The 24,779-nt window shown below is 36.5% G+C and overlaps 1 pseudogene; it reads left to right on the forward strand.

Moving 5' to 3' along the window:
- The window catches only part of LOC109051513, a 68,110-nt pseudogene that overhangs the window by 39,637 nt on the left and 3,694 nt on the right, over positions 1-24,779 (forward strand).

Genomic DNA, 24,779 nt, shown 5'->3' on the forward strand with positions numbered 1-24,779 from the left:
GATGAAATCTCACTATTAACTTACTATTAAAGGTCCCCTGAAGTGCCTTGAAAAACACAGCATTATTCTATGTGGTGACGTAATTTCAACTGAAACAGGAAGAGAGGGCAAGACATATCGAGCAGCCCCGCCCCCTTTTAAAAATAGCCAATAGCGTTTTGTTTATATCTGCATTGGCCAGAACCGTTGAGCTCGGTAAAGCCGCATTTGACAGCCACAGTCTAATAGATTACCCCCTAGATTCAATATGAAACTCTTAGTAAAACAAAATAGTGGTCATAATCATGCTGAGGCTGTGTAGTTGTAAAAGTTTTTGATATATGCCGACTCGCGCATATGATCTGCTCCGTGGGATCGCATCTCTGGACCGGAGCCAAATTCCGAGATCAGACTGTGTGTGCTGCTGCGGTTTGCGTGAAACAACGTGGAACCAGACCTCATTTGCACCAATCGAAAGCTTATTTACACTGTCTGAATCGTTCACCATTACCTACATTGTGCACTACGAGCCATTCACTGTACAGAAAATACTACACTGTGAACAAGTGACCGATCTCAGCTGGCACTTCAGTGTCTATTTATAGTGCAGGGGGCAGGCGCTTCGGATTCTAGAGATCAATTGATTGGTCAGAAGATTTGATGAGAAGATGATGTATGATGTGATGTCAAAAAAAATCATTGAGCCGTTTTGGCGGAAGTGACAAACTGCAAGCTTTGAATGCTTATATCTTCTAAATGCAAATTTTGTCACTGTTTTGGACCACACTGCCTTATAGATAAACTTAAGACTAACATATTGATACTAACACCCAAAAAATTTTCATTTAGATTTCATGGGGACTTTAACCAAAACTTTTGCCTAATTACTGCTTATCAATAGTTAGCAAGCTAGTTTATTAAAGGGTTAGTTCACCCAAATTTAAAAAAAAAATGCCCATAAATTACTCACCCTCAAGTCATCCTAGGTGTAAATGACATTCTTATTTCAGACGAATCCAGTCGGAGTTATATTAAAAATTGTCTTTGATCTTTCAAGCTGTTTCTTGGCACTCAGCAGGTGTTGCATGCATCAGTCCAAAAGAAGTTAAATGAAAAGCGCCCATCCATTAAAAACGGCTCCTCACACGGCTCCGGGGGGTGAACAAAGGCCTTCTGTAGCGAATCGATGTGTTTTTGTAAGAAAAATATCCATATTCAAAACGTAATAATCACTTTAATGTAGCTTGCGCCAACAGTTGTACACAGTAGCAGTTCTGGGAGCATGACGTATGGAGGTCAGCACTGAGCATGCGCCGGTGAGTCTCGTGAAAACCAACATTTGTTTACAGCATCAAAAGAAGCAAAGTTTCCTTACTTTAGCAAAGGAAAACCAGTCTCCTCTTGGCTTATATCAAAATCCTCCGACATTCTTCTTTACAAATCCTCATTTTGTGCTTCTAATTAGTGACCGTTGTTTTGTATTGATCTCTCCCCTGTGCTTCCACGTGCGTCACTTCTGAGCGGCGCATGCTCAAAGCCAACCTCCATGCGTCATCAGCCCAGAACTGCTTCCAGTGTACAACAGTGAGCGCAAGCTAGATTAAAGTGATTATTACGTTTTGAATATGGATATTTTTCTTACAAAAATGCATCGATTCACTACAGAAAGCCTTTGTTCACCCCTCGGAGCCATGTGAGACACTTTTTTTTTTTTTTATGGATGGGTGATTTTTACTTAAAGGGATTGTTCACCCAAAAATGAAAATTATGTCATTAATGACTCACCCTCATGTCGTTCCAAACCCGTAAGACCTCCGTTCATCTTCGGAACACAGTATAAGATATTTTAGATTTAGTCTGAGAGCGTTTCTGTCCCTCCATTGAGAATGTATGTACGGTATACTGTCCACGTCCAGAAAGGTTATAAAAACATCTTCAAAGTAGTCCATGTGACATCAGAGGGTCCGTTAGAATTTTTTGAAGCATCGAAAATACATTTTGGTCCAAAAATATCAAAAACTACGACTTTATTCAGCATTGACTTCTCTCCCGTGTCTGTTATGAGCGCGTTCTCAACACTGCAGTTTAGTGATATCCGGTTCGCGAACGAATCACTCGATGTAACCGGATCTCTCGATGTAACCGGATCCGATGTAACCGATGTAATCCAGAAGTAATCCTTCTGGACTGATGCATGCACCACCCGCTGAGTGCCATGAAACAGCTTGTCAAAGACAATTTTTAATATAACTCCGACTGGATTTGCCTGAAAGAAGAAAGTCATATACACCTAGAATGACTTGAGGGTGAGTAATTTATGGGCTGATTTTCATTTTTGGGTAAACACTTTAAGTAGGATTAAAGGATCTGAAATAGGATCATGCAGAGTAAGTGTGCCATATAAGTACCAATAAATAGCCAATATGCTATGCTAATAAGCAACTAGTTAAAGGGCACCTATTATGCAAAATTCACTTTTACATGTTGTTTAAAGATAATTGTGTGTTGGCACTGTGTGCACACAACCACCCTACAATGATAAAAATCCACCCGCTCCTTTTTTTTTATCCTCATAAATCATAAGCAGTGTCTCAGAACAAGCCAGTATTAGCCGTGACGCCACCCTGAGTGAGCCGCGGCACACAATCCGCCATGTTTATCTTCACGCTAGAGCATTTAAAAGCAGCGTTCAAGCAAGATATATCTTCTTAACACAAATATCTATTATACCTTTACCTTCACAAACATAACCAACACAGCACAACCGTGTTTTTGTAACTTCGACATGTTTATAACATAAACTTGTGTGTATTTGACATTTAAGTGCAATAAGACATGAAAGAAAACTCTCAGAAGATCAGAAGTTTAAACTGATATGGCTTTAAAACACATGATTTCAGCACAGAGTATCTGAGGGAGAACTGTAAAGGCAGCTCTATTCTGGAAAAGGGGGCGGGGAGCAGCAGCTCATTTGCATTTAAAGAGACATGCACTAAAACAGCCTTCTGTTTCTGCTTCCACTCAAAATAGACACTTTCAAAATGATATAATAAAGGATCTATGGGGTATTTTGAGCTGAAACTTAACAGACACATTCCAGGGACTCCTGAGACTTATTATTATTATTATATACACATTACATCTTGTAAAAAGGGGCATGATATGTGCCCTTTAATAGTGAAAAAATTTCCCTAAACTAAGTTTGTTGTTATGTTGTACACAGAGTGCAACTCCATATGATGTTGCTGTTGTTGTAATTAATGTGGCGAGTAGTGATGCTGATGTGTGAATTTGTACATTAACTAGTTACATGTTTATTTGAATACAGTGCTGATTTGTTTTCCAGAATGCAGTAGTAGGTGGTTTCGTGTCCCATTACCTGCTGGAAAAGTCCCGTATCTGCACGCAGGGCCAGGAGGAGAGGAACTATCACATCTTCTACAGGCTGTGTGCTGGAGCTCCTGAAGACATCAAGGAGAAGTTCCACCTCAGCTCTCCAGACTGCTTCAGGGTTTGTGAACTCTGCGTCTCATCAGCCTGACACATACACTTACACTACACTTTCACTTCTGTAGAATGGCCAGTGAGTGATTTCACAGTCTCAGTAAAGACATTAACAAGCACCTTGGCATTTACTTTGACATTTTTCAATTAGGGGTGCTCCGATCAGGAATTTTGAGGCCGATCACAAAAAGCAGTAACCACCGATACGATTACCGATAATGATTTTTTTAAAGCCTTATTTTTATCAGGCTGATTATCGGCCGATAGTGATCGGTTGCCGATCAATTGGAGCACTAGTTTCAATTCAGGTTGACACATTTATGTGTGTGATCATCCAAAGTGTTGAAAAATGTAAAATGATACTATTTAAGTAGAGTAATCCTTGACTGTCTGCCAGGTGTTCTTTTTCTGAACATTTCTTGTATACATTTTCTATTTAATCCAGTATCTAAGTCGAGGATGCACAAGGTACTTTTCTACCAAGGATTCAGACAAGCTGGTACCTCAAAACCGCAAGAGTCCAGAGGTAATGCATTTATTTTCCATTCATTCTCTGAATAATTAAAGAGACTGCCACCAATTTTGTTAGTTTGGATGGGGAAGAACTGATTATGGACATCAGGCAAGACACTACACGCAAAAAACATTGTTGTTCACATTTTATTTTAAGGTCCAATTCTTGCTATTAACAAACCATTAACTACGACTTTTGCCTCAATAAACTCCTAATTTGCTGCTTATTAAAAGTTAATAAGGTAATTTTTAAGTTTATGTATTGGGGAGGATTAGGGATGTAGAATATGGTCATGCAGAATATGTGCTTTATAACTACTAATATACAGCCAATATGCTAGTAATATGCAGGCTACTAAGCAACTAGTTAGTAGTGAGAATTGGTCCCTAAAGTGTTACCACAATGTTTTATCATGCATTGGTCAATTTGGAGATTTTGTGCAATTTGGATTTTTATAAACTGTTGTTTCAGGCTACTGGAAAGAAAACACTCAAAATACACTAAGGTGTATTGCCTGTACAATACATATCTTTAAAGGCCGTTTTCTCAAAATGAGTATGTTTTTTTTTTCTCCTGCACAAATCAAGTTTCATTAGTTTTATTCCTGTTTACATTCTAAAGGTTTTTACAGAGGGATTTGTACATATATCATTCATATCAAGTTTTTTTTTATTATATTTTTTTTTTTCTAAAAATATGGTGATTACTATTTTTTCTGGATGTTGACAGTAAAAAATGAAATGAAAATGAAAGGAACTGTATGCAGATTTGCATTTAAACATAATTTCACTTGTAATTGCAATTCTTAATGTAATCAATCAGCTGGGGAAGTACGGTGATATCTGTTTCATTATTTTTACTCTGAGATGGTGTATATATATACTGTATATATATATATATATATATATATATATATATATATATATATATATATATATATATATATATGTATGTGCGTATGTTTTGGATTATGGGACAGTAGGTGATTGGTGTGGTGGTAAAAAAGGCTTTGAAGGGTCAGTCGAGGGTCTGGTTTTATGGCAGCATTAATTCAGCATGAGTGTCCAATACAAGCGTCTACACTTGCGTTTAGTTGTTGGTCTATGGCTTGATTTAAATTCTCAGATACTAGGCCTTTTGTTACTGACTGTATATTGTGTGTAATTCAAGCATGATTATGTTCATACTAATCTAATCACTGCACTAATCATTTGTAACATCATTGTCTGTGGTTGTGTGTTTGTGTGTGTCTGGTACATCACAGGATGAGAAGGTGAATATGTGTGCTGTGCAGTCAGAGGGGCTTTGCTTTTCTTTTCTACTTTTGTCATATAAATACATGACCTGGGTCCGGTGTGTTTCATGGTTTGTTATACTTACATCCTTACAATTGTGGACTTATGTATTGCATGGAAAGTGGTTTCATTTAATTTCATCAATCTCTTATAGTTAACAAACCTAAAGGAATATTCTAGATTCAGTACTAGTTAATTTCGTTAAATTTGTCCTTTCCTTAAAAAGAAAGCAAAAAACTGCGTAACGCTGGTTACATATGAACTCTGTATGAAGTTGTATCTTATATTGTAACATTTTCTTGCCATTTCCATGTAACACTTGAAAAAAGCATATCAAACATATTTGACCCAGATCTTGTAAAAAAAAAAAAAAAAAAAAAAAAATGGGGAACTCACTTTCATTTTTTGGGACCAAAACTATCATTCCCCTCCACTGTTCTGGCTTTTCCTAAGGTAATGGGATATTGTTCTCTTAATATTCCTGTTTTTGTCACAAATAGTGGTACTAGTACCATTACAGCAGGCTGCCAGTGCTCTTTTGAAATCCACCACATTGAGGTAAAAGATATTAATGGTGTACTGTGACACTCTTGCTATACTGGCAGTTTTTGTGTCCATTAGCATTATCTGCTCCTCTCACGAGACACATTTCTCTTTAGCAGCTGCATTTGTGTACCAAAATACCTTCAGCTTCCTTTCAAGTGTTTTTGAAACAAAATACCAGCAACTTATCGATTTATTGACAATAGTTTTGGCTCAGTTTTGTCAGGCATCTGGGGGATGTGAAGTCTTTAAAAATATCCACACGGTTACATCAGACTCGTGATTGTTATGAGTAGTAATAGAGTTCATTTGTGGCTGTCACCAAAGGTATCACACCTAAAAGAGACAACTCCCAATTCACACGCAGTTTATGCTGAGGTACGAACAGTGCGAAATCCTGCTATCACTGCTGCAAAACTACATTTTTATAAGCTGTCGACCCCAAAAAACTCAAAGGAACTTAGGAACTCAAAAGTAAAGCACAACATGTCAAATTACTCTGAGAGCTGTGCCCACTGGAGGGACACGTAATCGCCGACAGGAAACATTTATTATTTTTAACCATGTCAAAGGATTATTTCACCAACCTCTGTGAACCTGAGAGGAGGAGATATATTGAGAAACTAAATTTTATTGGTCTATGTCAGTGCCCCTTGTCCTTACCTTCCTTTTGTTCGAGAAATGAATGGCCCAACGTGAAATACCCTGACATCTACAACTATTTGTCCTTAAACGCTCATTTTTTGGGGTCGAGAGCTTATTAAGGGTTTTTTAGCTTGTTTACTGTACATATTGTCACATTAGGGCTGCACGATTAATCGAATTTCTAATTGCAATTACAATTATGGATGCCACAATTACGTAATCGTTAAAAGCTGCAATTAATCGTTCAAAGTCCACTTATGTTATTCTGTGTGTTATGTTATAGGATTGTTTCCCCCCCACCTGGTGTGGGCGTGGCCTAATTGTGCTCTGTCTCTATAGATGCTTTTCCACTGCGTGGTACGACTCGGCTCGGTTTGCGTTTCCGCTGCAGTTTAGTACCGCTTTAGAGTGGGCGGGATTATAGGCATAATCTCATCAAGCTCTCACTGGATCCGCTCCTTGGCAGTCATCGAGAGGAATGTCTTCAACAGACCACGAAACAGCCATTTATTGTTGTTTAAAAAAATAAAATAAAACTATTGCTTTCATTTTAAAAAGAGTTGCATTTGATCCTTCACTAGCTGAGCTGATTTAAATCTTGCGGGTCTGATGTCTCGTGTCGCAAGTTCAATGACGCAGGGAGTGATGATTCTCTCCGGCCAATCAGTGATCAGCAGGGTTTACACATCACATTTTGGTAATGGTACTGAAGAAAGTAGCAGGTACTGTAGCCAGTGGAAAACCCCCCAGAAGTGAGTCATACCGAGCCGTACTGAGCCGTACCATGCAGTGGAAAGGCGCCATATCACGAGTTTCACGATGTAGCGTTGTGGATACATTTGAATGATTGTGTCCCCCAGCATCAAACTGATGAAGCTGCTTGATACACTAGATGGTCAAAATGACATGCTCATGAACGGGTCATGGTTGCTTTTCCCAAAAGCATCGTAAGCCTAAGTACATCGTAGACCCATTACCACCAGTGGAGCTACGATCCACTTAAGCTTCCCATGCTTTTGGGAAACACAGCCCTGGCTACTTCAGCTATACTAATTTCTCGCAAAAGATGCAGCCATGAAACATTCTTAAACAAACTTTTTCCTGCATCTGAATTGGAGTTCAGTTATGCTCTAAAATCTTGAGGAGCAGATGCCTATTAATGCTAGTAGTTTGGAAATAAAATGTTCTGCAAGCACACGTGAAGATCGTAACAAAACACTGAAATAAAAAAACATCAAAAGCAAATCTAATTCATTTTATGCACTCAGTCTCCTTAACAAACCAACATCCTTCACTAACTAACACTAACCTCTCCTTAGTCTAACTTGGCCGTTGCTCCTCAGCATCTGAAGGCAGGTCCTCTGAAAGACCCTATCACGCACAATCAAACAGAATTTAACAGACAATTAAGAAGACATGAATAAAATACACCTAGAAGACAAACATAATCTCAACATGTTCAGGGTGGTGGCTGGGGTTTTGCACCTCGGAAACATTGATTTCGAGGAGGCTGGAAGCACCTCGGGTAAACGGAGAGCTTCAGTTATTAAACACATACGGTTTTGGTGCTAATAATTAAAATACTCTTGCCAACAACTTGTGTGATTATTCATTTAAAGATGATGACTGAAAATAATCCAGCCTAACTTGGGAGGATTTATACATTTATATCCAACTGTTTAGTTTGGAGAAAAATTGGTTAGTTATCAGTTAGACAAAATATGCTGATGTGATTATATTTTAAAAATTTGACGTTAATTATACATAAAAGCACAAGCTAGATGTGGATTAGTGATATCTAAAACTAAAATATATATTTTTTGTTAATTTAAATAAAAAGAAAAAAAAAAACAAAAACTAAAAAAAAATCAAAAAAAAAAATCAAATTAATTAACCAAAGCAACATTTCCAATTCAAAATTTAAAATAAACATCAAATTTTGAAGTACTAAAGTACTTAAAATAAGCTAAATATTAATATAAAAAACTAATAAAAATGACAAAAAAGCACATGACATTACAAATAATTAAAAATGAAAGCTGAAAATATGAAATTGATAGCTTATTGACAATACTGTCAATATATGTACTATAGTAGTATATAAATGACACAAATTATTATTAAATAACACTGGTGTTACCAAATGTTTCCACAGTGATAGTAAAACCTGAAATTTCCTACTTTAAGAGGACATCTCAACTCTTCACACAACAGTAGTTTAATAAAGGGACTAAATAATACATTATGTTTTTTTATAATACAAAAACATATCTTTAAGGGTTTGATTTATTGAATGCAACATTACTATGTAAATATAAAACTGCACGTCAATAAAAAGTCGCTATCATGATTGAAATTAAATTTGTGTGGTAGGTTGAGAATGATTTTAGAAAGAAATAAACATATGCTTTTACATACATATAAGCTTAAAATATAATAAAGCCATTACTCGGCGCTGAGCGTAAATCCTGTAACATTTCCCTCACTATAAGCATAAGTTCACATTAGCCATTAGTTTAGATATATACCACATGTTGATGAAAATGAAGAAGAAAAATAACATGTAAATGTTCATATTTACTGACGTGTTCAGGTGGCTGTGTCTTGAAGAAGACGTGTGGTAAGCCGTTAGAGTTCTGTGCGGAGCTGTTGGGTCTGGATGAGGAAGATCTGAGGGTCAGTCTGACCACCAGAGTCATGCACACCACTGCAGGGGGCGCTAAAGGCACCGCCATCAAGTAAGTGCCTCGCCTTCAGCTGAACTGAGAGTCCAGTGGATAGCCATTCAGCTGCTTGTGTTCTGTAGGGTTCCTCTGAAGGTGGAGCAGGCCAGCAGTGCTCGTGATGCTCTGGCTAAAGCCATCTACAGCCGTCTCTTCGATCACGTGGTCACCAGGATCAACCAGTGCTTCCCCTTCGACTCATCTGCTCACTTCATCGGTGTGCTGGACATCGCTGGCTTTGGTACAAGACCATCTATGCTCATTAATACACTTTCCCACACACTTTTTGGAGTCCCCTAAGACGTAAATGTCATGTAGCTGGTCATTCAACCAACCAAACCCTGACTTTACAAAACTCTCATTTTTGTCTTCCTTTTCCTCAGAGTATTTTGAGCACAACAGTTTTGAGCAGTTCTGCATTAACTACTGTAATGAGAAACTCCAGCAGTTCTTCAGAGCGCATTTCTCAAAGTGTGTGTGTGTGTATCTGACGTGTGTGTGTGTGTGTGTGTGTGTGTGTGTGTGTGTGTGTGTGTGTGTGTGTGTGTGTGCGTGTACATCAGCAAATAAACTAAACCTTCAGATGCATAACACACATCAACAATTCACTACTCTACTCACCCTTTTCAGATGTCTTTGCCATTGCTACAGTAAACACACTAAATAAACATTTATATTACAAAAGATTTCGTTTTCAAATAAATGCTGTTCTATTTACCTTTCTATTGAGAAAATGTGTTTCCACAAAATATGAAGCAACACAATTGTTTTTGTTTTTGTTTTTTTAAATAATAGTTAGGATTTCTTTCCTCAAGCATATTCAGATGCAGTATTTTCAAAATGTGTATACCAACTCATTTTTCAACATACAGTAGGAATCAACAGTTCAATTATATTGTTCTTCAAATTAAACAACACACAAAAACACCATGAAATAGATAATGCAGAATCAAATTCAACACATATACAGTATAGCCATTTATGGAAGCCAGTTTACACCAATTAATATTTTTTTCACAGTTGTGAGATTATATCAACAATTGCTTGTTATAAAGTTAGAATTGCATGATATAAAGTTGCAGTTACCTTATTTATTTTTTTAGTGGTGGAAACAGGCTTCCATAGCCATTTAGTAAAGCAAAATAAAATAAATAAATAAATAAATAAATAAACTTTCCTTGAAATTCTTCATTCTTTACAAGTATTTTTTGTTTTATGGCAAATTCGCTCTACTGTGTTTTGCTGTTAATCAACATTTTTTGCAAGGACAAGTTCATCTAAAACAGATGTTTTGGTGCTGAAATAATAGTAAAAAAAAAAAAAGCCTGTCTTTGTTAGGCTGTTGACTCGAAATTGGCCATTGTAAGGCATGAACCCGACTGATATTATGTCTGTAATTTTATCAAAGATAACATCAGCAGGAAAATTATCAAAAATAAGTTCATAATCACAATGAGGTCCATTACGTTGACAATAAACACTACAAAATTACACTTATCATAAAACACATACAACATAAAAAAAAATAAAATCTCATATAGGGTACAAAAATTATATCTGCACCCTTCTATACACCAAAATAAATCTGAATGCAGAAACTTCTGGCAGCTTGATGATTGAATGAATCTGCCTTTGCATCTTCTCCTGTTCAGACTTGGTGGAGGCGAAGTTAGTTGGCATCTTGGATATCTTGGATGAAGAGAACCGGCTACCTCAACCCAGCGACCAGCACTTCACTGACACCGTCCACAGCAAACACAAGGACCATTTCCGCCTGACTGTGAGTCACACTCTACATCACACTCTAGTTAAGTAGCTTCATTCTTCAAATCTTTCACCATCCCGCAGGTTCCCAGGAAGTCCAAGCTCACAGTGCACAGGAACGTCAGAGACGATGAGGGCTTCATCATTAGACACTTTGCTGGAGCAGTCTGCTACGAAACGGTACACACACACACTCCATTTAGGGAGAAAACAAGGCATTTTCAGATCTTCAGTGTTTGTTTTGACTGATGAATTTAATGGAAACATTCTAAATTACCCTAAAAGAGTCACAAATAAAAACTCAGAATTGCGAGCTATAAACTCACAACTGTGAGAAATAAACTCAGAATTGTGATATATAAACACAATTGCGAGAAATAAAGTCAGTATTGCGAGATATAAACTCACAATTGTGAGATTAAAAAGTCGCAATAATCTTTTTTTTATTATTTTTTATTCAGTGGTTGCAATTTTTTATCCAGGAATGATATAGATGCCTATTTCGGTCAGTGCAGTTTTTGGGTTTTTTTTGTTAAAAATGCTCAAGAATCAAAACGTGGCAGATATACTGAGCTCATATAAATTCAAATTTCCTATTACAGCATTTATTCCATATTACAGCCACTTATCCCAGACCATTAAACTTCAAAGAATCCATTAAAATATTAAAGAATGATAAAAAAATATTTATAAACATAAAAAACCACAATATTCTGTTGATACCACAATTTCTGCTTTATCTTTGTATACTAAAACTGATTACTGATTGAAAAAACAATAAAAAAAAAAAAAACCATAAATAAAAGATAACTAAACGAAACTAAACTGAAATGGAAAAATAATAAATAAATAAATAAATAAATAAATAAATAAAAACAAAAACAGCTATAATAACCCTTTCCATAATGAAACAGGTGATTGAAAACCATAATGAAAAACAAATTTTGAAGTGTCCATTGACATGGCTGTTGGTATATTATGGATCAGACACCAGGGGGCGTTAACGGTTCAGTTAATATAATCTCAACATGCCCAGCTATCAGCCTGGCCAGTGAGTCAGTAGCAGCTTGTGGAGTGAACTGAGTCTGATTACTGCATTTTAAACCAAACCTTAAATTCATCTGCTTTCTACAGAAGCAATTTAAAGTTTAGTTTTATGTGATGTAGACATTTTTCCCACTCTCTTTCAGACTCGGTTTGTGGAGAAGAATAACGATGCTCTTCACATGTCCTTGGCGAGTCTGGTGAGCGAGTCCAAGGATAAATTCATCGGACAGCCTGCTTTCGAGAACTCCAACCACTCCAAATACGACACCAAGCAGAAGGCCGGCAAAACTGAGGCTCAAAAAAGTGTAGGCAACAAATCCAAAAAAAGTATAAAAAAAACATTACTCAAAAGGAAAAACAAGGGGAATAACCAACAATTATTAATACAGTAACAAAAAAAAAAATAAAAAACATATCTTACATGGTATAACATAGGCCTTCCTTCCCATTTATGAAGTCTTGGAGGCAGAAAAACAGGACTTGTGATACAGCCTAATGTGATTATTAAGCTTCAGAAGACTGTTATTTAATTAAAGGAACATGTGCACTGCACATTCAAAGTCAAAATGTGGCGCTGTTGCGCAATTTAGCGGTTTCAGAGCAGTTCACAATCAATGAGTAGCTATTGCTGTGTATAATCAATTGCTTGTGATCTACTATTTATAATTTATGATTGTGTTTGCTTCATAGTGTTTATGATATAGATGGAAGTGTGCATATTCTATTTTGATTACAAATTAAATTTTATCTGGCATTTAGTTCACCATAAACTCCTCTCTCTGGGCTGCCCTGTCCGAACAGAAAGATCATTATTTAGCACATTCAGTACAGAGAATTGACAAGCATCACCACACTGATTTGTGTACAGCGTTATAGAGGAAACCGATAATTTAATGGCTCCAAAAGTGGCATCTAGTGACAAAGAATGAACTTTGCATTTTCATTCAGACCAACATGAAAAGACCAACAATTGGCGGGCAATATGCTAATGTTTCATGTTGACGTCAACATGAAGGACTGGTTTCAGTGATTCAGAGTCGACTCTTTCTTTATATAATAACTTTATACGCAGTACACTTTCAGATTTAAAACTTTGCAGGATGTTTTCATTCACTGCATGAAAGCTAATTTTCAAAAATTCATAATAGGGGCACTTTAATGCGGTTTGGACACGCATAAAAGGTTTTACATTTGATACCCAGGTGTTGTTGTTTATTTTATTTTATTTATTTATTTTCTCACAGACGCAACTGAATATTCTTCTGGAAAAGCTTCACAGTACTGTGAGTCATCAAGCCCTACTTTGATTTTTGTTAATGCTAAATGTTACTGCATACCTGCGCTGAAAGCAATGACATGTTTTTTGTGTTTCAGGGTTCAAGTTTTGTCCGCTGTGTGAAGCCCAATCTGAAGATGGTCAGCCATCAGTTTGAGGGCGCTCAGATTCTGTCTCAACTACAGTGCTCAGGTTAACACACACACACACACACACACACACACACACACACAGTGCAGGATTTTGATAGACGTGTCCTGAGGTGTGGTGTGAAAATCCAGCTAAAACCATTTTAGACAGCATTTCAATAGCTATTTATTATGAGTGAAGCTTTTATGACCTCGTATAAAATTGAAGTTTTTAATGGGACATTTATTATGTTATGGTGAGGGAGGGAAGCTCATGCATCAACTATGATGCCTTTGGTCATCTGATTGATAACTTATCCTTTTAGTATAATTGTAAAAACCCTTTCTCATTATGGTTCACATGTCTTTTTGCTGAGAAATCTGTACTGATTTTGATACAGAAGTAAACATAAAACAATTCCATTCCTAGTAATATATCAAAGTGAAGCAACTTAGGTTCACTTGACTATCCATGCATTCTTTTTGTAAAAAATTTTTTGTCAGTTTTGAGGAAAGTTTATTTATTAATAATGCATTATATGCATTGCATTATATACCCCCCCACACTGTAAAAAAAATAACAACAAATCACATACAATAAAAATAAGCAATAATTTCTCCATACTTTTTTTCATCTTGTTATGAAGATCTCATTCATTCACATTCATTTACAAGCTGTCAGAATTTCTCCATACTTTTTTTCATCTTCACCAAACTTCTCAGTTTATACTCAGTTTGGGTGTCTGAATAACACTGAGGTGATTTTTTGCAAACTTTCTTTGAAAGATTTTGTCTAAATAATCTATAAACTATTCTACTTTTTAATTTATTTATTTTTATTTGATATTTTAGACTATTATTTCAGATGTCAGCTTTGCAGAGTAAAAATTCCTCAAGATTGTTTATTGAAGTGTCAAGGGACAGAGTGTTAGCTATCATCCCAGTCAGAATTTGCAAGCTTTCTTGGCTCTACTGATATTCTCATTGGCATGTGTGCTCTCTGACTGTGTGTCTGTGTGTGTGTGCTCAGGGATGGTGTCAGTACTGGATCTGATGCAGGGCGGCTTCCCCTCTCGAGCGCCGTTCCACGAGCTCTACAACATGTACAAGCAGTACATGCCCGCCAAACTGACACGGCTCGACCCGCGGCTCTTCTGCAAGGTGCGTGTTACATACAGTCAGTGTGTAAATACATGTGCTGGATGATGTCTGTTGTGTGTGCTGGGACAGTTTACTACCGAGTGTTATAACAAGTAATATTATTAAAAAAAAAAAGGATTTAAGACTTTTTTCCTCTCCTCAACAGGCTTTGTTCAAAGCTCTCGGCCTGAATGAAAATGATTATAAATTTGGTTTGACAAAAGTTTTCTTCAGACCTGGTTTATTTTATTTTATTTTATTTTTCTAACTGTGCCTCATGCAGAAAAATGTGCAGGTCATATATTTTATTTTATTTTATTTTATTTTATTTTATTTTTCTAACTGTGCCTCATGCAGAAAAATGTGCAGGTCATATTTTACCCCAGAATCAAATAAAAAAAGTAAGAAACTATTTTTGGATAAAGAAAAGTGTAATATCATGGTGTAAAGTATAATTTTAAAGAAAATTTCTCAGTGAAAAAATATGAATGGTCCTAATAATATCACAATGTTCCTTTTTATTTTTTTTGCAATGAAATATGAACAGCCCATCTGTTAATTCTGATCAAATTCATCCTAGTATATTTTTATGTGATGGAAATCTTGTTCATTCGCGTATCCTTTTCCTGATTGTGACCATACATTCATGCAGTTTATTGACTGATTTGATGTTGTCAGTTTGCGGAGTTCGATCAGATCATGAAGTCAGATCCAGATCATCTGGCCGAGCTGGTGAAACGTGTCAATAAATGGCTCATCTGCAGCCGCTGGAAGAAGGTGCAGTGGTGCGCCCTGTCCGTCATTAAACGTACGTAACTAACTGATTAATTAGGTCCTGAAGTTTATGTACACATAAAGAGGAGATCCAGTTCTGCAGAAGTTAAGTAGGGGAAAAATTAACCATTGGTCCACACTTTGTTTAGATTCAGTCTTTAGACTTACATAGACATCAATAGATGCATCTTGGGATGCTTTGTAAACACTATTGAAGGAGATCTCTTGTATTCTGTATATATTTTGCCTAGAAATAAAGCAATATGGATACAAATAAATCAAAGAATAAATACAGAAGTAAACATAAGAATAAGTAAAGCAGTAAATAATTACAGAAATGAATAAACAAAGGGCTAAAATAATAATCTGTACCCTCAGTTTGAGTTGTTTAATGTTGTTTTCTTGCTCTGTCAGTGAAAAACAAGATGCTGTACCGAGCCAAAGCGTGTATCCAGATGCAGAAGACAGTTCGCATGTGGCTGTGCAAGAGGAAACACAAACCCCGGTGGGCAGCACTTCCTCTCGTCAATGTTTCTTAGTGACATGCTGTCAGTTACTGCAAGAGATCATTTTAGCTCCTGCATTACATTTACTATAAGTCTAGCAGGCAACTTTTAAATAAACATGCAAATATCTAGCTGTTATACCTATAACACTTAAACATGTTGGTATTAGACTCGCTTACCCTTTCTCTGTACAGTTCAGTATTTTAAATGACAAGTTCAGAAAGAAACCGTAACATTTTCTTTGCCCCCACTTTAATTACATTAACACATGTAAGTCAATAAAGACATTTATGGTATTGCAAAAGATTTATATTTCACACAAATGTGTTCTTTTAAACATGCTATTCATCAAAGAATTCATCACAGTTTCTGCGTAAAATTATTGAGCAGCACAAATGTTTTCAACATTGATGATAATAGCGAAAAGTTTTCAGAACAGCAAATCAGTTTTTTACTGTATTCAGTCGATTCAAATAAATGCAGCCCTTGATGAGTAAAACAATGTCTTTCAAAAAATTTCTGTGGTAATCATCAGCACATCACAGATGCTGCGTGTAAAACTGCTGAAAGCTCAGGAATAGTCGAGCAGGAGTGAAAAGCATTGATGTTTGTGTGTTAGGATCGATGGGCTGGTGAAGGCACGTAACCTGAAGAAGAGGATGGAGAAGCTGAATGAGGTGGTGTCTGGACTAAAGGAGGGAAAACAGGAGATGAGCAAACACATGCAGGAACTCGATTCCTCCATCAACGCTCACATATTCAAGATAAAGGTGTGTATCAGAGAGAAAGGAAAAGTCCTGTCATATTCCTCATTTAACCTACAAGAGCTGTAGATGAAGAGCCATGTCCTGTATGTATCCTCTCTCTCTAGAGCACTGTAATGAGCCGGATGGACATCGACCATGAGCACCAGGCTCTGGTCACACGCTCGCAGGAGCTGCTCAGCACCATGCAGAAGAAGAAGCAGGAGGAGGAGGAGATGGAGCGTCTGAGAAGAATCCAAGAGGAAATGGAGAGAGAGAGGAAGAGGCGTGATGAAGAGGAGCAGAAGCGCAAACAAGAGGAAGAGGATAGACGCCTGTGAGTAGACATCCGGATTAACAAATGACAGAAATCATGTCGTTCCTAACCCAGATTACTTTTAAGATAAGGTGGAATTTTTGTTAATCATATACCAGCCAGTATTTTCTATATAATAAAAGTGGATGAGGACCACAAAGCACCATCAAAAGTATATATGACTCTTACAATAGCCACCTGATGTCCATCACGACTTTCACTTTCACTAATAAATCATGGAAAATACCTAACATACACCTGACATTCTAAATGCATATTTTTGATAATTTTGTGAATATTAAAAATGTTATATATACATATTATAGATCTTATTATTCATATGGTCTATAATGAAAATATCATAACTCAGTTCTCTGGGAGAAATGTCAGGCTTCTCTCTGGTGACACATGCCAGACTTCTTCAGTCATTTTGTCTGCTTAATCTCTGAGATTTTTCTTTTCTGATAACTCATTTCACTTAGATATACAGCACAATGTGGAAGAAAAGATCTGTAACTAATTCTGACGTTATTGTCCCCAGCTCTGCTGATGCTTCTGTGTGTCTGTCTGTTTTAGGAAAGCCGAGATGGAGTTGAAGAGGAAACAGGAAGAAGAAGAGCGCAAGAAACGAGAGGAGGAGGAGAGGAGACTGCAGGTGACCTCAGCTTTATACGTCACATTAATTCTTTTGCATTTTCCCTTCATGTTCATCCCTTAGCAGGGTCTAAAATTAACCTTTAGTCAAGAATGGTGATAGGTGAGTATTTCCTGGCCAGGCATGTTTCTTAACAGCTGTGTATTTTGGAGAAAAAAATAAATAAATGTTTTTGCACCTGTGAGAAGAAGATAGACGTTGTTTCCTTATAATACGTATAGACCTTTATTACATTTCCGGGTTTCTCAGCAGCAGAAGTGGTCACTGTTGGGTTAACTTTGAGAGCAGTGAATGGGAGAGTACCACAAATATATATTTTTTACATTCCCATTTGCTCAAATAGCAAAAGAAAAACTCCACGATAGTGTTTCCACGACTTTCAAAAAAGGAAATAAACTGAGAGAGACTGATAACGGCAGTCAGAAGAGAGAACGATGTCAAATTTACTGTCCCTCCCATAGATGCTGCATTAGAAACACCCTTGCTTTAGTGTTAACTAGTTTTGATGTAACGGTAATGTAATACGAAATATAGTTTTATCAATGTACATCATTTTTTTTACGATGCTGATGACCGTTAAACACAGTCTTGTGAAAAGGGTCAATTATAACAGCTGTTTGAAAACATAAGTGCTTGCTTGCGTTTTTTGTGTTGGTAGCAGCTGATTGATATGTGACGAGTGTCTCTGCTGGCCTGTTTTAGGAGGAGATGGAGCTGCAGCTGCAGGCGGAACGGGAGCAGGATACGGCTCGACAGGCCATGCTGGAGCAAGAGCGGCGAGACCGAGAGCTGGCCCTGCGGATCGCTCAGAGCGAGGCTGAACTCATCCCAGAGGAGACGCCCGTGGAAGCTGGACCTCGCAGGTATTTGCATCCCTCTGAACGCCGCTGCCAGCTGCCAAGCAAATGGCATACCTTCAGGCTGACGATACACGGGGGTTGTTTGCGCACTTTCCCACTGAGAATGGGTAACAAATTTCCATCTGGATACTTTAGATTGGTCGTGGGCCCTGTGTCTCACCTGGTTTTCCTGCTGAAGGCAACATTAACTAAATTTGCCCGGCAACATTGCTTAAAAAGTTGCCCCGTGTATCATCTGCCTCAGGTGTTTACCCAGTGGGCTGAGGAAAAAAAATGCATTGTACAAATTAGAGCAGTCAAAATGGCTAAAAAACAAAATTTTGCACTTAAATATTATCAATATTCAAATTATAATCAAATTTAAAAGTCATAATCACAGTTAGGGGGAAAAAGCTTTTGGCTTCTCTCTTGATGCCACTAGAGGACGCATCAAGCAAAATATTACTAATGCATGTTTATTAAAGCTAGGGCTGCACGACAAATCATGTGCGATGATCATGCGCATCTTGTCAGTAAAGCCGGTTCTGTGATTAGTAGTAAATCTCCATCACGTACTTTTAAATGGAGCGGCATTAACTACACAGACCCGTAGTTCATCAACAAGCTACGCAATGTCGCGTTCATAATCAAAGGCGATTCATCTGCAATAATTAACGTGATATTGGGTAGCTTGTCAGTGAACTACGGCTCTGTGTAGTAAATGCTGCTCCATCTGAAAGCACATGATGGAGATTTACTACTAATCACAGAAGCAGCTTTACTGACCAGATGGGCATGATCATATCATGCGATTTATCGTGCAGCACTGATTAAAGCAATAAAAGAACACAACTATTTTTGAAAAAAGCGCATAATATTTAAAATAATGTTTATAAACCAAATGTAATTAATTAAGTTGCTTTAACAATTAGGAACAAAACAGCATCTTATCATATGTGTAGTTTAATACAAAGGACCGAAAACCAATAACAGAGTACTTTTTATATTTCAAAATATGAGATGCATTGGGATGAGGGAAAAAAACGCCAAAAAGTTTTAAGACATGTTTGTAAAAGTCGAACTTTTACATGGCTTTCTAAACATGCGACTCTCTTGCGCGAGACACGAGTGCAACAGTAATAGATGCCCTTCAAGAAAATGCGATAAATATGTGTTCAGTGTGAACGGCTTGGTTTCAGTTTTGCCATAAAAAAGATGTTCTCCGCACTGATGTTCTGCTTTCCCGCAGTATTTTGAATGAACAACCAGCAGCGCCGAATCTAGTGGGTTACTGTCTATCTCGTGGGTATCTACTGGATAGGCTAAAACATTCAAATGCAATGACACTTGCATCGTCATCGCATCTTGCTTGCCATTGATATGGCTGCCTTATGCACACCTAAAAAAATGGATTTTTATTTTAAATTCGACAAATATTCAAAATTTTATTTGACAGACCTAGTACAAATGAATTACAATACATGTACCATTACACATGCATTCATATGTTAGAGTGTTTCTTGTCATGCAAACAGTCAATCATACAGCTGCAGCTTAAAGGAATGTGCTGGGTTCAATGCAAGTTTAACTTAAAACCACATATACAATGCAACCAGATAACAAGTTTTGCTCAAATAATAAAAATCTTTACTAAAGAAATTGATCAAAAGTTACCATAAAGACAGTTATGTTTCAAAAGACTTGCATTTCAAATAAATGCTATTCTTTTGAATAGTGCATTCATCAAAGAAAATGTATTAAAATATTAAGCATAAGTTTTTTTGTGTGTGTGTTTTCTTTTTCTTTTTTTTTTTTTTATAGCACATTATTTATTTGGTAACCCTTTTACAATAAGGTGTCATTTGTTAACAGTTTGTTCATGCTAGTTCACAGTAGATTACCTAATATTAACAAACACAGATTTTGATTTTAATAATGCATTAGTAAATGCTGAAATTAACATTAACTAAGATGAATAAATGCTATAGAAGTGTTGTTCATTTTTAGTTCATATTAAATAATGTTGTTAACTAATGAACCTTATTGTAAAGTGTTACCATTTATTTTTATAGCATAATAAGCTTGAATATATCAAAAGGTCAAGCATAATTTGATTTCCTTTTTCTTGAACCTGGAACATTCTTAGAAAGCATTAATGGTGGTGGGATTTTGTTTAATTACCGGCGGAGACTTTGATTCGTTTCTCCGTCACTCTATTTAATGCTCTTCCTGTCTGTTTTTACAGTGCTGCACCACCACCACCACAAAAACTCAAGAGCTTGACCATGTAGGTTACATTTTTTACAGTCTCCAATTTAAATCTTTATTCTTTACTGATCATTTCTAGTTTAGTTTAAAAGCAGCTTTTTGTAAACTTTTTCCATTAAGCACCATGTCGAGTGTTTAAAATCATAGGTCGAAATCAAAGTCATTGCAGTCTCAGCAGACAATCACCAGAATCATGACATTCTGACATATTTACACCAAAACAGTAACTATGTGCCAGTTTATTGGATCCTATTTAGTCAAATGCACAAATGGAAAATCCTGTGAGCAGTTTACTGATGACGTCATATACTAACATGTACCATGGTCCAATAATCATGTTCTTTAGGGAGGAAATGGCCAAGGAAATGTCTGATCTTCTGGCTCGGTGGGTAGAAGGGTTTGTTGTTGGCGCTACAGATATACACAACCAAAAATCAAAACATTATCCACTGAAATGAAAACAAAATGACCTTGTTGAAGTCTGAAACTGCATCCAATCAAAATATTTCAGTAATTTCACACAATATTTTGTAAATCATAATGAATCCAGAGTTACTTGTTCTGTCTGTGAATTAATGTTCTTTCCTTGTAATTTATTAAATGCTGATTTGTCTTTTTTCTCTTAAATTGATTTCCCTTTTATTGCTGTTGTGTAAACCTTTATTTTCTTTGACAGATCTGATACCATCTGTGACATTTTTGTAGCAATATTTAAATAATATTGCTTATTAGCATGTGTTTGATTTAGGTTTGAAAATGAAGGGGTTTTGTAAATTTGATTAATTGTATGTAGTGTAAATCTGTCTTTTTACATTTTAATTGGTAAGTTGAGATCCTTGAGGCAGCTTCTCAAATGAGCAAGAGTCCAAAAAGAGCCAGATCAGTAGGAAATTGTATCTGTTGTGTAACTGTATGTTTATTTGTTTTTTGTGGGTTCAGAGCTCCACAGGTGACTGCCACAAGTGCTCAAGCTGATGTGAAGAAATATGAACTCAGCAAGTGGAAATATGCTGAATTACGGGACACCATCAATACATCCTGTGGTAAGACAGTTGTTTTCATGACTGCATATGAATATGAAATAGATTTGTGTTTTATGTTTGTTTGCTTTTTTACTTATGTTTATAACAGTATACAGCAGTCCAAGTGTCCAAACCACGCATGAAATTGCAGATATTTTCTTTACAATATATTTTTCAGCATAACAAATTGTACTTTTGGACTCCAGCTGGCACAGACAAATCCTGATGATCATGTGATCTGTTACTTGAAGTTTCAAAAAATAAGCTTCAGCATACGAAAGACAAACTGACCATCTGAAAAAGCTCAGTCACAAACCCAATGTCACAAATTTGCTTTGCATTCTTAAAATCTGAAGTTTCCATTTTAGATTTGACCTTTTGTTTTAAATGTTAAACTTAAATGTAAACTTTTTTTGATTTCCACATTATTTTTTATGCTTATGAACCAGAAACATCATGTAATCTGTTTGTCTTTTGTTGCTTACACATTATCTGCTTAAAATGAACTTAATTCTGTATTGATGGGTAAAAATGTGAATGTTTGTTTTGTTTCAGTTTCCAACTTACTTTTTACAATATCCGTCTAGATATCGAGTTGTTAGCTGCGTGTCGTGAGGAGTTTCACCGCAGACTGAAGGTCTATCACGCGTGGAAGTCAAAGAACAAGAAACGCAACACTCAGGATGAGCAGAGAGCACCAAAAGCCGTCACAGAATATGGTAAGAAAAATCCCACTGGAGATCTCCTTTAAAAACAGAGATCGGCTGGATCTAGAGTTAGGATGAAATGCAAATGAGATACTGTAGGCAGAAATAATTTTTGTGTGGGGTTTTTTTTGAACAGTTGACATAATTGGAAGCCAAGGCTTCATAGGTGAGTAAGGCCAAAAAATAAACCAACAGCTGACTAACTCCCCAAAACAGAACTAAAGGACTTAATAAAAAAATACAAAGAGAAAAATATCCAATATTTAGCCTAACTCACTCACTTAACAAAGCCAATAGAAAACAATATTTACAATAAACAAAATATCCCTTTCCCTGCTGCTTCCCTAACTATTTTAAATATATATTTAATGTTTTTGAAAAAAGAATCTTATGCTTACCAAAGCTAGATTTACTTGACCACAAATACAGTAAAAACAGTAATATTGTGAAATATTATTACAATTGAAAATAAATGTTTTCTTTGTGAATATCTGTTAAAATGTCATTTATTGCTGTGAACAAAGCTGAATTTTCAGCATCATTTCTCCAGTCTTTAGTGTCACATGATCCTTAAAAATGTTGAAAACAGTTGTGCTTCTTAAAATTATTGTGGAAATTGTGATACTTTTGGTTTCTTTAATAGCTGAATAATATAAATTTTGCTGTGGCTGGTTGGCACTAAACTTTAGAATCTGGAGATGTTTTTTGTAACGCTATTTACACACACTATTAATGCTGTTGTTGTCATCCCATTGTCCTCCTCCAGCCCAGCAGAACCCAGTTGTGCCTGTCCTGCCCCGGCAGCAAGAGATCGCCATGAACAGACAGCAGCGCTTCTTTCGCATTCCCTTCATCCGACCAGGAGAACAATATAACAACAAGAAAGGATGGTGGTACGCACACTTTGATGGGCCTTGGATTGCCAGACAGATGGAGCTGCACCCGGAAAAACACCCCATTCTGCTGGTTGCAGGTCTGATTCACTTTCACTCAGTTCTGAGTTTTAGGTTAATTAAAATGGGCTGTGTTCACACTGCAAGCGTTAGTGATCTATTACCATTTAACGCTCAGATACGATTTTTTGTTTGACTGTTCACATTGTCTTTTTTTTTTTTTTTTTAATATGGCCAATATCAGATTCCAGTCTGAAAGAGTGACGATCGTGAACTGACCCATATGCGCAAATGAATGATAACAATACGGCATGAAGCACACATAAGTAAGCGTTTGTGCATTCATTTATAAGCTGATGTGCCGCGAAAGCCAGTGAATAAAATGTATGTAAAATCATTGCAGTGACTCCCATCAGCACAGAATTATGACGAATGTTGTTCTTGAATGATTCAAGACTCAGATTCTGACTCAGGTCTCGTTGCAAACATCAGACCTGAATCTGATTGAGGACAACGTATGAAGGTATCCCAAATCTGAATCAAAAATATTGTGCTGTTCACACTGTCATAAATATATGACTGTCATATAGGAGCAGCATCTGTTTAATGCAGTTACTGTTATTGAAATCCTCTTTGCCAAAAAAAGAAGACTAATTACTCATAAACAATTACGTTACGTGAAAAGAAAAATTCTGTATTCATGATATTAAATTATATGATCAGATTACATTTAACTGTTTTGAACTGTATTAAATTATGAGTAGCTTGACAAGCTACAGTTTTAGCAATAGCTTCGGCAACACTGGGGGTTTATTATTATTATTTAAGTCCAATTTGCTTACTTAATATAGGGATGCACTTGAAGAAATACTGGTATCAGGCTAATGAATTTCCTCATTTAGTGATAGCTGTCATACTCAAACATACTCTGATTCAAACATCCCAAAGTATGGAGTTTGTGTTTGTTGTTATCACTGTACTGTACTTTATTTCATTAAATACATTTTTATGAGTTTATTACTTGCATAAAGCATGGCTGAAATTGTTGTTGTACTTTTTCACATTTTATATTTTGTTCACTATAATCATTAGAATCTAGATTTCATTAGAAGCACATAGAACTTTAGTGTTCCCTTTCATTGGGTCACTCTACATCTCATTGGTATTTACTGAAGAAATTGGTCTCTCTAAGCGAGATTCCAATCTACTTTAAGGCCCTGTCCACATGAACGCAGTTATTTTTAAAACCACAGCTATTTCTACGTGGTTTGGCCATTCCTCCATATGCAAACGTGGTACCAGGTAACTGAAACTGAACATTTTTGAAAAAGCCTGCCAGGGTGAAGGTTTTCAGAAACTCCGGTTGCAGTCTTGTTGTGTAGACAACGAAACCAGCGTTTTTGGCTTGTGACGTCGGAGTTAGCCTTTGCGTTTTCATGTGGACATAGATTTTTTTTAAAACGGAAGAAGGAAAAACTCAGTTTATAAAAATACCTGT

Source organism: Cyprinus carpio, chromosome B20 (assembly GCF_018340385.1).
Source record: "Cyprinus carpio isolate SPL01 chromosome B20, ASM1834038v1, whole genome shotgun sequence".
In the NCBI taxonomy this organism is placed as follows: domain Eukaryota; kingdom Metazoa; phylum Chordata; class Actinopteri; order Cypriniformes; family Cyprinidae; genus Cyprinus; species Cyprinus carpio.